We start from the raw sequence: 17,627 nt of genomic DNA, 5'->3' as shown, positions 1-17,627 counted from the left end.
TAAGCAGCATTTCCTCATGTTTTAGTGAAGATCAAGCCACTGGTTAGCTCCCATGTTGGACTAGGCTTCTTATTACCTGTGCTGTCTCCAGCTCGTGTTTTTGTTCCCATTGTAACTGAGCTAAGAGGCAATGACTGGGGGAAACGTTCCCTGGCCATTTTTGGCAATGTGGAAGTTGATACACATACCGAGATACAGAACCAGCCCCTTGTGCAGAATACTGTGAGTTCCTGTTGCAAAACCACAGAGGTGTGCGCTTGTCAGGAGCACAACGCAGACTGGAAGCAAAAAGAAGGAAGTTTTGAGGGCCATGGACCTGCCTGGTTCCCGCCAACTAGAGTCCCCACCTTGTCCTCAGGGAAATTCCTGAACTTGCGGAAACAACCTCAGCGTCCACCTTCTCTTATAAGTCATTTGAAGCAAGTGTGGGGCCCTGGGATCTGCCTGCAGGCACGCTTTGCCTTTCACTCAGGTAGGAGGTGGGGATACTTGCTAGCTGGTGAGGCTTGGGGCAGCACTAGGTTGGTTGGTGGGGTTTCCTAGGAGGCCAAGTCCAGTGGCCATGCCCTGGTCCTGGCAATGCTACTGTCAAGGGTAAGCTGGGCATGCAGGCCCCACAGGGTACCTCTCAGTCTGCATAGTTCTTGCTCTCCCACCCTCTATCTGCAGAACCACCCTTTTCTCTACCTGCTCTTGATGTGGTGTCCCCTTGACAGAGACTCACAGTCTTAGGAACAGCCCTTCTGCTCCTGTTTACGTATTGTGCCTCCCAATGCCTAGATCCTCACCTGCACTCTGAGACCCACGTCCCTAAGGACTTGTCCTGATATCCAACAAATCAGCTCCATGTTGTGAGAAAACCCACAATTGGAAAGATGAAGTGGTCAGCTGGCGGAGGAGACACAGGAGAGAAGCAGGGTTTAGAGTGGACTGGGGCAGCTTACCCTGACCTTGAAGCTGGACCCTAAGGCCTGATCAAGGCCCTGGAACACACCCACAAAGGCTTATGTGAGTTCAGGCTCCCTCAGGAAGTGCTGCAGATTTCAGGAACCTTGAAGCAGCAAGATGCAGAGTGAGAGTGAGGCCAGGGATGGGGGCTGGGTCCCAGCTGGAGGAACTGGCGCTTGTGGACATCTAGCATGTACTGGACATTCTGTCAGGTACAGTGGCTTATTCAGTTCTTTCCATGATCTTGCAAGGAAGATGCTGATCCCATTTTTAAGGTAAAGACAGGGGCTCAGAGAGCCTAAGTCACTAAGGACGTAGCTTAGGAGAAAGTAGAGCTAGGATTTGAATCAGATCTGTGTGAGACTGGTCTGAGTCAGCCTGCCCTTAGGGCCTGGAAGGGGCCAGCCTGGGTGGAAAGGCTAGGTTCAGCAGGACAGTGGTTCTTCCCAAGGAGTCGGGGCAGAGGCTGCCATGCAGCCCGCGTGCCCCAGGGACCATTTACAGATGCATTGGGCCACCGGCTCACAGGCCTGGAGCTCTCGGCCCTGCTCCCAGGTAACCCCAGAGCTCATGTCTGGCCTCTGACAGCAGGGCCTGCTGTGAAGCAAGACAGACTTGGAGGTGGCTTCTAGTTCTCTTCCTCATCAGCTCCATGATGTTTCACAAGGTGCTCACCTCTCTGGGCCTCACAGAGCTGTGGGGGAGTCTTGGCAAAGCAACTCTTCAGTGGCTTAGTATGTCTTCCTAGGCTCTCTGCCTCACCTGGGGACATGATATAGTCACCTGAGACCTCGCAGCTGATACTTATGCCTGGGGCCCACCCAAATTTATCAAGTTGCACTGTTGGGGGAGCATGGCCTCCCAGCTGACTGACATTGGTGTACAGCCTAGGTGGGCGATGACTGCTCTGTTTCCAAGTTCATCAAGAGACTCTTCATTCCTTTGGGTCATGTGCAAGGTTTTATAGCCACTCCAGACCACATGAATGCTCCCACGGAGCTTATTTCCAGCCCTTCCAGCTCCATGGGATGGATGATCCTGTCCATCAAGCTCTGCTCACACTATTCTCCCATAGTCCTGGCCCCTGGCCCTGAGAGGCCTCTGCAGAGAGGACATACTGCCCATCACACAGCCCCCCCGGGGCTGCTTCTCGACTGCCCACCTCAGGGCATCTCCCAGCATCACATTTTTCAGAAGAGGATTGGATTTTGGAGAAGGCACATGGTCTAACGCTGTGCCTGCCCCTGGACCAGTTCAACACGTGCTGATGGGACAAGTGGACAGATGTGGGGGTGAAGGCCTCCACCAGGCTTTACTTTATCAAAGCCTGCTGTAGTGAATCAGAAGGGTCCTCCAGAGAAACTGAGCAGCAGGGTGTGCTCGTGCATGTGTGAGCATGCCTACCTATGCGTGTACATAGAGAGAGATTCTTGGCTCCCACAATTGTGGAGGCTGGTAAGTCTGAAATCTGAAAGTAGGCTGGATGCCCATGGGATATTGCCACAAAGTCCAAAGACAATCTGCTGGCAGTCAGGAGAGAGCGTAGAGGGCTCTCATGAAAGTTGGGGACTCAGAAGCTCTGTGCAAATGCTGCATGCACTCGCTGTGGAGTCGACAAGCCCTTGCTCTTTCTCCATTTGTTCTTTCACAGATGCCTGGTGCTCGCCCCAGGAGCAGGAGGTCTGTGTGGTGGCAGCATGAAGGGAGGGAAGTGAGAGGTGGAGGGAGGGGAGTGTCCATGGACGGGGGGTGTGGTCGTGGCCGTCCCAAGAGAGCAGGAGAAAAAGGGGCTTACGAGTTCAATGTGCAGAGATTTCGGGTTTAGGGACCTTAAAGACAGGAAGGGAAGAAGCAAAGGGATCCATTTTAACGCCCCAGTGTCCCTGCACACCACACACTCCTATGCACCAGAGCTCAGGCCCTCAGGTAAATACATCACTGATTTGGGCATGGACTTTCTCTTCAGGGCAGAGTGGAGAGAAGATAGTTTTAGGGAGATTGGACAACCAGTGGTGGAGAGGCTTTGGAGACACACAGACCTGGGCATAAGCCCAAGCTCCAAGCCTCCGTTTCCATTCCTAGTGTCCACCTTATGGAATCGTGATGTGGAGCAAATTCTACAGTGAGAGTGCTCCTGCTCCCCCCACCCCCGCCCCCATAGGACCTGAGCAAGGCTGAGCTCCCAGTTCCCTGAGCCACTTTGTTTGGCACTTTTCAAGCTGGTTCTGTAGGCATCTAGATAAAATCTAGATGATAAGATGTTTCTGCTTCAAAATCTCTCTGAGGCATGCTGGGTGGTGGGTTTCAAAGTGTGGCCCCTGGACCAGCTGCCTTGGTACCTCTTGGGAACTTGTTAGAAATACAAATTCCTGGGCCCCACTCAGACCAACTGAATTGAAAACCCTGGGTCTGAAGCCCAGGAATCTAGGTTTCACAATCTCTCCAGGTGATACTGATGCATATAAGAGTTTTAAGGCCATTACCATCAGCATCAGGTTCCTCTGGAGGGTAGGTTTTATGCTGAAGCTCTCCACTGTTCCCCTCCAAGTGCCACTTGAGGCTGGCTGCAAGCCAGGTGAGGCATGCAGAGGAAACCTCGAGGCACCATGACCTTCTACAAGCTTTTTACTCAGGGGCCAATGTGGGAAACTGAAGGCAACTATTCTGTTTAGGCTAGTTTTCATGTCCACCCACTTCCCTTTGCTTTGTCTCTTAACAGAGTGTGCCCTGGGCCCTGTGCACTCTCTACGGGAATCCCAATGCTTCTACCTACTTTCTGCAAATCCTTAGGCCTCTGCCCTCCAAGCTACTTCTGTCTCCTGTTTTCTCTGATCTTGTCAGAGAGCCTCACTGGATCCCCCTTCTGTATGACAGCCGTGCTCTCTGCCCAGAGCTAACCCAGGTATGGAACACAGGGCCTCTACAGCTGATCTCCCCACAGTCCTTCCAGCATAATGTCATTTGCATGGCAAAGATCTCTAACCTCCAGACAGAAAGGAATTCATACAGCACCCCTGGAACCACTGTTTGGGAGTGTGCCTAGGCATGCTGCTCAAACTCAGGGTGATTCTGTCCTCCCTGCTGCCTGTGTGTCTGGGCCTTGTAACAGTCCTTGTGCTGTAGGCTTTTGAGAGAATCAAATCAGTTTATGCATGCAAAGCCCTTGGCTCAGAACCCAGTATGGAGCAAGTGTTCAATAGGGGTAATCATTACTGTTATTTTATTGTGGTCATTAAAGTGGATGAATTATACCCTCTTCCTTTAACTTAAACTCATCTATCTATCATCTATCTATAAATTGTAGTAAAACACAACGGAAAAACTCACTTTAATTCAAGCTGGAGGGAGGGAGGAGAAAGGAGGAGCAAAAGGGGAGCAGGATGGGGCTTGGTGTGCTCCCACCTAATAGACACAGAGTAAGAGTATATGACACACTTCCTGGGGGAGACACATCGACGACAGGGATCTTACCTAACAAACACAAACATTGTAACTTGATGGTCTGTGCCCTCATATTAATCTGAAATTTAAAAAAAGAAGAAAAAATAAATTGTGGTAAAATATACACAATATGAAATTTACCATCTTAACCATTTTTAAGGGTCGAGTTCAGTGTTAAGGACATCGATAACCATCACCACCAGGTAGCTTCAGGACATTTTCATCTTCACAAACTGAGACTTTGTGCCCATCAAGTGCCAACTCTCCATTCCCCCTTCCCCAGCCCCTTTAGGTCCCACATATACATGGAATCACATATGTGTCCTTTTGTGATTGGATTATTTTGCTCAGCATAACACCATCAAGTTTCATTCCTGTTGTAGTGTGTGCCAGAACTTCCTTCCTTGTAAAGCTGAATAATATTACACACACACACACACACACACACACCCCACACTCATTTTGTTTGCTATCCATTCATCCACTGATGGACACTTGGGCACTGGGTTGTTTCTCTCTCAGCTTTTGTGAATAAAGCTGCTATGAACATGGGCCAGGGTCCTGACCCGGTGGTAGGATCCTTGAAGACCTGTGGAGCTGGCAGCAATAGACTGAAGAAAAGTAAAGTTAGAAGAGGTGAGAGATAAAGAGATAGGACACGTGGAACAAAGTTTTCGAAGGTAAGAAACATAGGAGACCATTGTTAGCTTGTGGGATTCACAGCAGATGGCCCTGAGTGTTGGTTCCACTTAGCTTTTATTGAAGGCTATTTGCTCCTTTAGCCCAGAGAGTAAGCTGAGGCAGGGAACATAAATGTCAGCAGTTTATCTGAATAAGCATGTTAATTGTTATTCTATGTATAATCATTAACTTTAAGGGTCTGAGCAGCCTTGAGAAATCCAAATTCTGAGCCTTGTATGGGGGATGCCTCCTGTCTGTGGTCACACACAGATTCCTTGGGGGGAAGTTAATCCTCATTAGTTCACTGTGGAGCAGATGCCACAGTGTAGTTCTCCTCTGAAGAATCAGTGGGACAGAAGAATTTTACTCTGAACTCTTCCACAGAAGCATCTTCCTCTGTTGATAAGGGAGTCCACAAGCCCTCCTGCCCACCTTTCAGGGCTTGAGCTGTTCCCTTGATCTCTGCTCTGGCCATAATACAAATCCCCACAACGGGTATTGCTTTGGCTGTTGAATGGGCAGGGGACGGCCTAGTTAATGTTTCTTGCTAGGCCTTGCTGTAGCCTCCTCTATGGCCATTGTTTCTTCAGAGTATTCACAGACCCAGCAGAGGTGTTAGACTCTTAGAGGCTTTGAGGAAAGGCAGGAAACTGCTCAGATAAGGAATTTAACTTTTGGTTTAAAGTAAACTAGCCAGACTGTTTTTATTCCACCTTGCTCAGTTTACTTCTGTTTTTCCCTGTTTGGGGGGTGTTTGCCCTTACCAAAAATGGAGTCTTCAGTCCCCATTATGCCTGCAAACATGGGTGTGCAAGTATTTATGTCTTTGCTTGCAATTCTTTTGGGCAGTCTTTTCCTTTTTATAATGGACCACCTTTTCCATTGTTATAGTCAATGACAAAACCATCCATGATAAATATAGTCTTTGTAATCGAATGCCAAAGTGAATGGGAACTTAGGAGCAGTCTATGCTCTTGACCAATGTGGAGACCAAGGCCCAGGAAGGGCTCTGAGTGAGCCCTTGTCTGAGTGTGGCTTGTGTTCACTAGAGCCTTGGTCCTGTCCCCAGTTCTGGGGTGCTCTGGAGAGGCGGGAGTAGGGTTGAGGAAGAGCACGTGAGTTTTGGAGTTAGACGCACAGAACTTGCTTTGTGGCCCCCAGAGAAGCTATTGAATCTGTCTGAGCTTCTTTTATGTACTTGTAAAATACTGCTTCTGTTTGCTCCCTTGATGGGTGCTGTTGTGAAGGTAAATTGAAATGATACAGAGATGAAAATCACTTCTATCTCCACTGCCACTCTTTTAAATTTTAAATTAATTTTAACTTGTAAGATCTCCTTGCTAATGTGAACTGGTAGGGAACAAGGAAGGCCTAGTCCCACCCTGCATGTGTTTTTGGAAAAAGAATGGCTTTGTTCCTTTTTTATTCTGGAGAGTTCTAGGTTGAGACCAGAGTCTTGCTGAAAACAGAGCAAGAATGTTTGGCTCTGCTGCCATGCAGGGAGGCAGCTGACTTTGGAATGGAAGGGAAAGCAGACCATTTACAGACAAGTGAGACTTTTCTGTTCTATTCTTTATCAGCAGGTTTACAGGCCTCCCCAGCTCCAGAGCCTGAGGGCTGTGGCATTGTGTAGATGGCAAATAGGCAGTTTCTGCACCTGGAGTTTATAATCTGGAAATGAGAATAGTCACAGACGCTGACAAGAAAGGGGGAAAGAATTTTAATGTTTAATTTTATCAGAGCAACCGTGTTTCCAGGGCTGGCTTCTCTGCAGAGGGGGAAGATTCCCAGGCTGCCCTGCCACCTGGCCCTCAGGGTCATTCCGTGTGTCTTCTTGCTCAGGGTAGCTTCTCCCCATAATAGCTTCTTGGCATCTGTCTTACTTCCCAGGGCTGCTAGATCACATCTCAATCCTTAGACACCTCTCTGTCTGCAAACCACTCAACAGGAAGTCAGGGATGAAAACACTTTAGCAACATGTTTATTTAGCAGCCAAAACATCAATACCCCGGCAGATGCTTCCGGCCCCAGAGATACCCCTCAGTGGGGCAGCTGTGTGAAGGGTGCCTTGTGCAGAACCCAGATGATGCTACATGACCCCATTGGGGCCCACGTGGCTGCTACCAGCCCTGGTACTGCTGAAGTCATAGGGCATCTCTCCCTCTCAGGGTCACTGCAGACTTGTTATTTGGTTTCTCAGATAGGGACCCCACCCTTGCTTCATGCCCCATCCTGACAAAACTGAGCTGGAGTGTCGCAAGAGCCAAGCTGACCCACTCTGAGAAATAGTCCAGCTCCCAGAGAGCAGACCCCGGGACTCCCTGCAGCCTCCCGTCCTCTCATCCTACATAGATACCTGTTCCTCTCCTTCCCCTAAAAGCCCCCTGCACCAAGGGGACTTTCCAGGGTGGAAAGCCCTCCCCCAGCCTGCGTGACCTGGCCAAGTGTTTTGCCAAGCCCTTCTCTCTGTCCTCAGCTCTGAGTGAACCCTAGTGTGAGTTCAGTTGCTTGTGTGCACTGCTGGTGCTATGCTGGGCATTAAAGCTGGGTTGTCCACAGACTCGAGGTGGCTTCTGCTCAGGCCACTGATGGGCAATGTGGCCCCAGGAAAGTCACCTGTCTGCTTCCTCCTCAGTACTGTTGTGGATGAAGGCTGCTAGCTCCTACCGGGTGGTGGGGGATTGAATGAAGAGGTGAACGCAGATGCCTGCACCAAGAGGGTGTTGAAGAATGACAGTCTCGTGTCCCAGCAGTGGCCTGCTCTGAGCCCTGAGCATCCTTGACAGACAAATGTGGACCCTGGGGCAGCAGTGGGTTTCTTCACTTGATCTAAGCCCATCACTTGCAGACCCCAGCATCCGCTTCCCGTCTGTGCTGGGAAGGGCTCCTGGGTTAGAGCAGATTCCCCCAAGCCTGGCCCTGAAGTGGTGTTATTTTTTTAACTTGTTAATTTTTGTGAAAGGGCCCTGAGCTAATTGCCACAGGGAAAGTCACTGCAGGGGGGCAAGGGTTGTGTAAGTGCAGAGCTGGATTCTGTCTTTATCTGAAATTTTGATATGTGTATTTTTTAATCACAAATGTTTGGGGTGTTAATTTGGATTTTTAGAAATAGTGTATTAAGTAATGACTTTTGCACCGCTTTCAATCCTGCGCCAGGGTAAGTGCCTCTTCACCTCCTCAGCCTGGCTCCAGCCCTGCCCAGTCCTCCCCGGGAACCTGACTTGTCCCTTCCCTCTCTGGGTATGGAGCCACTGCTGGCACTCCTGTGGGGCACTCTTCCAAACGAGGATGGTTAGAATGGTTTCTTCTTGCCGTTCTTCACGCAGGCCCCGACAGGCTCCTCCCTATTTCCTTCCTTTTTCAAATAAAACTGAAGCAACTGTGGAGAGATCCGCAGAAGGGCAGGGGACAGAGCAGCCACACCTGGGCATCTGAGTCAGCCGCCACTGCCACGGCGTTTCACGGATCCTCATTTGTTAGGGATTCTCCTTTTTCAAAACTCTCAGTCTATTTAAGAGAAGGTGCGTCAAGCGTTTCACTTCAGTAAATAGACACAGCTTCTAGGTCGCAGAGAAGATCTGGGTGGTTTCTGATCCTTGCCTTGGATATCCCGCTCTGTCTCCCCCTCACTGCTGTGTTGTTTTCTGACCCGACCGGTCCCTCTGACTTGACGCTTGGTCATCTGCAAGTCCGCAGGTCCTCAGGTGTGGGGAACTGAACACGCCAGTTAGTGGTGCTTGCAGGTATGGCCACAGAATGAATTTTCTAAGATGCAAACAGCACTGAGCTCAGCTCTAACAGCCACCCAGTGGGTGAGTGGCTGTGGGTTGGGCTTGGGTCTGGCTCTGTTGGTGCCTGGGATGGCAGTTTGATTAGGATGTGGTGGCTTTCAGGGTCTGGGAGAAATCCAAGAATGTTGGAGCAAAAAGAAAGAACTTGTTCCAAGGAGTGGCCTGGGCTGGGGAGGGAGAGAGATTTGGGTGCCGTGTGCTGATAGGTTAATCTATTCATCAATTAACTTGTACTTTCCTTCATTATTCACTAACATTTTATGGAGAATTTACTCCGTGCCAGTCCCCAGTAGAGGTACGATCCTCTTGCCTTCACAGAGTTAACACTTACTGGGTCAGTGGCTTTCAGGGCTACTTACAGCCACAGGTAAAAGCTGAGACCTCCTTGACAAGGAACCAGGGAAATGAGAACTAGAGTTTGACGCCAGAGTAGAAGCTGCAGGGAGCTATGAAGGAAGTTCAGCAACAGACAGACACACAGACAGATAGCAACGTGCCCAGCTCCTCACACTGCAGCAGATACACAGCAGAAACAACCTAGAGCATTTGCTCTTGTTTCAGCAAATCAGCAGGATTAAAAAAAATAATAACTAAAAAAAGTGAACTCCTGTAGTGACTGCAGGAGGACTGTCTGTTCACGTGGTGTTTTAGGAGAGGCTACTTGGAAATACGAATCAAGAGTCTGAAAACTTTACTTACCTTTAGACCAAATGATTTCCTTTTAGTAATGTAAGAGTATATTATGATGTTATTTAATCATGACTATATGGAAAGACTTAGACATCTAATTACAATATATTTTTTTTTACTGACAAACACAAAATATGTCTTTATTTTTAGTCATGCTTAAGCCCCATTTTTTTTCCTTAGTTCACACTAGAAAGAGGGTGGGTTAAGGGGAGGGGAAGACAGGGAGATGAAGTCAAAGGGGTGGATTATCTTCTTTTTTTTTTTTATTGTTGGGGATTCATTGAGGGTACAATAAGCCAGGTTACACTGATTGCAATTGTTAGGTAAAGTCCCTCTTGCAATCATGTCTTGCCCCCATAAAGTGTGACACACACCAAGGCCCCACCCCCTCCCTCCTTCCCTCTTTCTGTTCCCCCCCATAACCATAATTGTCATTAATTGTCCTCATATCAAAATTGAGTACATAGGATTCATGCTTCTCCATTCTTGTGATGCTTTACTAAGAATAATGTCTTCCACGTCCATCCAGGTTAATACGAAGGATGTAAAGTCTCCATTTTTTTTAATGGCTGAATAGTATTCCATGGTATACATATACCACAGCTTGTTAATCCATTCTTGGGTTGGTGGGCATTTAGGCTGTTTCCACATTTTGGCGATTGTAAATTGAGCTGCAATAAACAGTCTAGTACAAGTGTCCTTATGATAAAAGGATTTCTTTCCTTCTGGGTAGATGCCCAGTAATGGGATTGCAGGATCAAATGGGAGGTCTAGCTTGAGTGCTTTGAGGTTTCTCCATACTTCCTTCCAAAAAGGTTGTACTAGTTTGCAGTCCCACCAGCAGTGTAAAAGTGTTCCCTTCTCTCCACATCCACGCCAGCATCTGCATTTTTGAGATTTTGTGATGTGGGCCATTCTCACTGGGGTTAGATGATATCTCAGGGTTGTTTTGATTTGCATTTCTCTAATATATAGAGATGATGAACATTTTTTCATGTGTTTGTTAGCCATTCGTCTGTCGTCTTTAGAGAAAGTTCTATTCATGTCTCTTGCCCATTGATATATGGGATTGTTGGCTTTTTTCATGTGGATTAATTTGAGTTCTCTATAGATCCTAGTTATCAAGCTTTTGTCTGATTGAAAATATGCAAATATCCTTTCCCATTGTGTAGGTTGTCTCTTTGCTTTGGTTATTGTCTCCTTAACTGTACAGAAGCTTTTCAGTTTAATGAAGTCACATTTGTTTATTTTTGTCGTTGTTGCAATTGCCATGGCAGTCTTCTTCATGAAGTCTTTCCCCAGGCCAATATCTTCCAGTGTTTTTCCTATGCTTTCTTGGAGGATTTTTATTGTTTCATGCCTTCAGTTTAAGTCCTTTATCCATCTTGAATCAATTTTTGTGAGTGGGGAAAGGTGTGGGTCCAGTTTCAGTCTTCTACATGTAGACATCCAGTTCTCCCAACACCATTTATTGAATAGGGAGTCTGTCCCCCAAGGTATGTTCTTGTTTGGTTTATCAAAGATTAGGTGGTTGTAAAATGTTAGTTTCATTTCTTGGTTTTCAATTAGATTCCAAGTGTCTATGTCTCTGTTTTTGTGCCAGTACCATGCTGTCTTGAGCACTATGGCTTTGTAGTACAGACTAAAATCTGGTATGCTGATGCCCCCAGCTTTATTTTTGTTACAGAGAACTGCCTTAGCTATATGGGGTTTTTTCCGGTTCCATACAAAAGGCAGAATCACTTTTTCCAAATCTTGAAAGTACAATGTTGGTATTTTGATAGGACTGGCATTGAATAGGTAGATTGCTTTGGGAAGTATAGACATTTTAACAATGTTGATTCTTCCCATCCATGAGCATGGTATGTTCTTCCATTTGTTAATATCCTCTGCTATTTCCTTTCTGAGGATTTCATAGTTTTCTTTATAGAGGTCCTTCACCTCCTTGGTTAGGTATACTCCTAGGTATTTCATTTTCTTTGAAACTATGGTGAAGGGAGTTGTGTCCTTAATTAGCTTCTCATCTTGACTGTTATTGGTGTACACAAAGGCTACTGACTTGTGGGCATTGATTTTATATCCTGAAACATTACTGTATTTTTTGATGACTTCTAGGAGTCTTGTGGTTGTGTCTTTGGGGTTCTCTAAGTATAAGATCATGTCATCAGCAAAGAGGGAGAGTTTGACCTCCTCTGCTCCCATTTGAATTCCCTTTATTTCCTTGTCTTGCCTAATTGTATTGGCTAGAACTTCCAGCACTACGTTGAATAGTAAAGGTGACAGAGGACAACCTTGTCTGGTTCCAGTTCTAAGAGGAAAAGCTTTCAGCTTTACTCCATTCAGTAAAATATTGGCTGTGGGTTTGTCATAGATAGCTTCAATCACTTTTAGAAATGTGCCACCTATGCCTATGCTTTTCAGTGTTCTAATTAGTAAAGGATGCTGGATTTTATCAAATGCTTTTTCTGCATCTATTGAGAGGATCATGTGATCTTTATTTTTGCCTCTATTAATATGGCGGATAACGTTTATAGACTTGCGTATGTTAAACCAGCCTTGCATCCCTGGGATGAAGCCTACTTGATCATGATGAATGACTTTTTTGATGATAAGCTGTAATCTATTGGCTAGGATTTTGTTGAGAATTTTTGCGTCTATATCCATGAGTGAGATTGGTCTGAAATTCTCCTTTTTGTTTGGGTCTTTTCCTGGTTTTGGTATCAGGGTGATGTTTGCTTCATAGAATGTGTTGGGGAAGATTCCTTCTTCCTCAATTTTTTGGAATAATTTCTGCAGTACAGGAATAAGCTCTTCCTTGAAGGTTTGATAGAATTCTGGAGTGAAGCCATCTGGACCAGGGCATTTTTTGGTTGGAAGCTTTTTTATTGTTTCTTTGATCTCAGTGCTTGAAATTGGTCTGTTCAGGAGCTCTATTTCTTCCTGGCTGAGTCTCGGGAGAGGGTGTGATTCCAAATATTGATCCATTTCTTTCACATTGTCAAATTTCTGGGCGTAGAGTTTCTGGTAGTATTCAGAGATGATCTCTTGTATCTCTGTGGGATCAGTTGTTATTTCCCCTTTATCGTTTCTGATTGAGGTTACTAGAGATTTTACTTTTCTATTCCTCGTTAGTCTGGCCAATGGTTTATCTATTTTATTTATTTTTTCAAAAAACCAACTCCTTGTTTCATTAATTTTCTGAATGTTTCTTTTGTTTTCAATTTCATTGATCTCTGATTTGATTTTGGATATTTCTTCTCTTCTACTGAATTTAGGCTTAGATTGTTCTTCTTTTTCCAATTCCATAAGATCTCTTGTGAGATTGTTGATGTGTTCTCTTTCTGTTTTTCGAATGTAGGCATCTAAAGCGATGAATTTTCCTCTCAAAACTGCTTTTGCAGTATCCCACAGGTTTTGGTAGCTTGTGTCTTCATTGTTGTTATGCTCAAGGAAGTTAATGATTTCCTGTTTTATTTCTTTCTGCACCCATCTGTTATTCAACAGAAGATTGTTTAATTTCCATGCCTTTGGGTGGGGTCGAGCATTTTTGTTAGAGTTGAGTTCCACCTTTAGTGCCTTATGGTCTGAGAAGATACAAGGTAAAATTTCAATTCTTTTGATTCTGTTGATATTTGTTTTGTGTCCCAGGATATGATCAATTTTGGAGAATGTTCCATGGGGTGACGAGAAGAATGTATATTCTTTATCTTTGCGATGGAGTGTTCTATATGAGTCTATCAAGCGCAGTTGTTCTAGGGTCTCTTTTAAATCTCTTATATCCTTGTTTAATTTCTGTTTAGAGGATCTGTCCAGCTCTGTAAGAGGAGTGTTAAGGTCCCCTGTTATTATGGTATTATCAGATATCATATTGCTCAGACTGAGTAAGGTCTGTTTCAAGAATCTGGGAGCATTTAAGTTGGGTGCATAGATATTTGGAATTGAAATGCCTTCTTGTTGTATTTTTCCCTTAACCAATATAAAGTGACCATCTTTGTCTTTTTTGACTTTAGTTGCTTTAAATCCACATGTATCTGACAATAAGATTGCAACTCCTCTTTTCTTCTGAATTCCATTTGCCTGAAAATTTGTCTTCCAGCCCTTGACTCGGAGCTTTAATTTGTCTTTTGAAGCCAGGTGTGTTTCTTGCAGACAGCAAATGGATGGCTTGTGTTTTTTTAATCCAGTCAACCAATCTATGTCTCTTCAGTGGGGAATTCAAGCCATTAACATTTATTGAGATAATTGATAAGTGTGGTAGTATTCTATTCGTCTTATTTTGTGAGAGTCCATTGCTTAGTTTTATCTTTTGCAACAGTGTGGAGGTTAGGTTCTGTCCTTTAATTTCTGAGTTCTTACTTTGCTGCTGATCCATTGTGGTGGTCAGTGTGCAGAACAGGTTGAAGTATTTCCTGTAGAGCTGGTCTTGTTGTGGCGAATTTCCTCAATGTTTGTATATCCGTAAACGATTTGATTTCTCCGTCAATTTTGAAGCTTAGCTTAGCAGGGTACAGAATTCTGGGCTGGAAATTGTTCTGTTTAAGTAGATTAAAGGTAGATGACCATTGTCTTCTTGCTTGGAAAGTTTCATTAGAGAAGTCTGCGGTCACTCTGATGGATTTGCCCCTGTAGGTCAACTGGCGCTTACTCCTGGCAGCTTGCAGAATCTTTTCTTTTGTCTTGACTTTGGACAGGTTCATCACAATGTGTCTTGGAGAAGCTCGGTTAGAGTTGAGGTGACCTGGGGTCCGATATCCCTCTGAAAGCAGTGTGTCAGAATCTTTGGTGATATTTGGGAAATTTTCTTTTCTAATATTCTCTAGTATGGCTTCCATTCCTCTGGGGCATTCTTCTTCCCCTTCTGGGATTCCTATAACTCGTATGTTGGAACGCTTCATAAAGTCCCATAATTCTGACAGTGAACGTTCTGCTTTCTCTCTCTTCTTTTCTGCCTCTTTTACTATCTGAGTTATCTCAAAAACTTTGTCTTCTACCTCTGAAATTCTTTCTTCTGCATGGTCTAACCTGTTGCTGATACTTTCCATTGCGTCTTTAAGTTCCCTGATTGACTGTTTCATTTCCTTCAGCTCTGCTATATCCTTTTTATATTCTTCATATCGTTCATCTCTTATTTGATTCTGTTTTTGAATTTCCTTTTGGTTAATTTCCACTTTATTAGCAGTTTCCTTCATTGTTTCCATCATTTCTTTCATTGTTTTCAACATGTGTATTCTAAATTCCCTTTCTGTCATTCCTAACATTTCTGTATAGGTGGAATCCTCTGCAGTAGCTACCTCATGGTCCCTTTGCGGGGTTGTTCTGGACTGGTTCTTCATGTTGCCTGGAGTTTTCTGCTGATTCTTCCTCATGAGTGATTTCTTTTATCTGTTTCCTTGCCCTAATTTTCCTTTCACTTCCTCTTCCTCTTTAAGTTCTCGTGCCTGTGGAAGTTGCGGGCGGGTTTAGACGGATTGAACACATGCGACCACTTGCTGGTTTTTCACTGTTTTAGTCCTCCTCTTGGGGTCCAGAAGTCTCTCGCTGACTCCCTGTATCCTCTCAGGGGTGATGATAGGCAGATCCCACCAGCCGGAGATGCCTGGAGTCCTATCTCCCCAGACTCACGGTGCCCAGATGCAAGGAAGCTGTTCCTCGGCTGCCATCTTGCTCCGCCTCCCTGTGTACAGCTGGGCCTTCCTCCAGGCAACCCTGCAAGCTTTCTTCCTCTTGTCGAGCTCTTCCTGGAGTTGACCCACGGCCTCCAGCGCCTCCTCCTTTGCCTTCTGGTCCTCCTCCTTAGCCCGGCGCAGACTCTCCCTTTCCTCCTGCTCCTGCAGCTTTGTGAAATATTCTCTCTTGATAAAATATGCGGCCCCAAAGAGTAGGAGACCCAGCATGATCATGCTCACAGCAAACACTGACTTCCAGGGAGACGCCTGAGGGAAGAAGGGCTCCGGGAGGAAAATGGCCGCCCTAATTACAATATTTTTTATAGTGGTGAAAAATCAGATACCTTTTAAATGTCTCGGTGTACAGGATTATTAAATAAACAGCCAGCATTTCTCTACGGCCACCAGGTGGCCATTAGAAATAAAGGGATTGAGGATCCCAAATGGCGTGGAAAATATTTGTGATACCTTGCTTTGACAAAAATTGCAAACTAATTTATAAGACAAATGGACTGAGAGAAGATACTTGTGGTTTTTAAAACCAGCAAGGGACCAGCTGCTAGATTATATTCTTGCAAATATTATATTATTTCTTGTAAGAAAAAGACAAGTAAGGAAGGATAAGCCAAGGTTGTGAATAGTCAGCTCACAGGGAAGGTACTACCAAAGGCTGATGGGTGTGTAAAGAGATGCTCAGCCTCACTGATAAGTCAGAGAAATGCAAATGGCAACGAGGGCTCACTTTCCTTCACTCATATTAGCAAACATGGGGAAGCTGTGTGGTGCCAAGCAGGGGTGGCAATGAGGTGACCCAGGAGACTTCAGCTGCCGGGGATGGGCTTGTGGGTCTGGTGCCAGCTTTCTGGAAGCATCTCAGCCAGCAGTACTTGGCTGAAACGAGAAGGTATAAACCTTTGATTCAGTCCTGCTGCTCTTGCAAACACATGCAGAGTTGGTCATATGCAGCCCGCAGAGGGGACCAACAAAGGATCGTCCATCCCAGCCTTGTGTGCAGTAACGGAAGTCATGGGTAACTTAGCCTCCTTTCACTGCAACAGCCAACAAGGAAAACAAGCACGTGATGTCTGCTTTGAAACATGAGGCAGCAGTTAGAGGAAATGAACTTGGCAAACAGAGCCATGTGGTTAGGTCCGAGGATATAATGCCGAGTAGAAGGGCGAGATGTGGAAAAAATGCAGATCATTCAATGGCTTGAGATGCACAAACCATGTCCTGCGTGTGAGGCTTTATGAGGCCCTATGCTAGTGCTCCACACGGTAACATACCCCACAGTTCACTGATCCATTCATGGGGTGATGGGCACTTGGGCTGTTTCCACATCTTGGTACTTGTAAATTGCACTGCAATAAACAATCTAGTGCAAATGTCCTTCTGATAAAATGATTTTTTTTTCTTCTGGGTAGATGCCAAGAAATGGGATTGGGGGATAAAATGGAAAGTCTATTTTGAGTTCTTTGACGATTCTCTATACTTCTTCCCAAAGAGGTTTTATTAGCCATAAAAAGGATGGAGACTTTACATCTTTTGTATTAACCTGGGTGGTGTTGAAACACATTCTTGTTAGTAAGGTATCACAAGACTGGAAAAGTGAGTATCCAATGTATTCAATACTAATAGGAAGTCAGTAGATGAACTAGCCAGTAGACTAATGCCCACACAAGAGAAAGACTCAATTTAATTCAAGTTGGGGGGAGGGGGGAGGTGAGAAGGGAAGGAGGAGAGGGCAGGAGGGAGGGGGATTAATGTGCTCCTACCTAACGGGCACAAAGTAAAGGTATATGGCACACCTGCCTCCCACCCCCCGGGGCAGGCACAACTACAACAGTTACCTTACCTAAAAAAGTGTAGACATTGTAACCTAATTATTTGAGCCTTCATAGTAATCTGAAAACAAACAATTAATAGAAAAAGAATAATAAAGAGTATATTTTTATTTTGGAAAAAATAAGGCCCTGTGCTAAAGAAATTATAGATATTGAGCAGGTGGGTGGATGGGGCAGGGAAGAAGGAAATAAGGCTGGAAACGAAAATCCCAGGAATAAAGGAATAAAGGGACAAAGCCAGAGGGGAGCCTGCTCAGGTCAGGAAGGGGCTGAGGGTGGGAGCAGCCACATCTTCTGCTCCAGAGGGGTCGACCCCCAAAAGGAAATAAATACAACCTCCACAAGCCCACAGCCAACCACCCAACAAAAGCTGAAGTATAACTAACAAGTCTGCTTCCACAGTGCTGTGGGTGTGTTCGTTCTTTCTGAAAGCGTATATTCATAGATAAAAGCTGAAATGTCAGCAGTCATTTTTTCTGGGCATTGGCAAGTTTTATATTCTTCCTGATATTTGTTCCTTCTCAATTTTTGACAATAAACTGACAAGGCTTTTGTCATAAGAAAAC

The 17,627-nt window shown here is 45.4% G+C and overlaps 1 protein-coding gene across 3 annotated transcripts in view; it reads left to right on the top strand.

Annotated features, from left to right (window-relative positions):
* Positions 1 to 17,627, top strand: part of WDFY4 (WDFY family member 4) — a 296,529-nt gene that overhangs the window by 11,786 nt on the left and 267,116 nt on the right. The window lies entirely within an intron of this gene.

Source organism: Nycticebus coucang, chromosome 3 (genome assembly GCF_027406575.1).
Source record: "Nycticebus coucang isolate mNycCou1 chromosome 3, mNycCou1.pri, whole genome shotgun sequence".
NCBI lineage: Eukaryota > Metazoa > Chordata > Mammalia > Primates > Lorisidae > Nycticebus > Nycticebus coucang.
The sequence above is the reverse complement of the archived record's forward strand: the minus strand, read 5'-3'. Positions and strand labels throughout refer to the sequence as shown.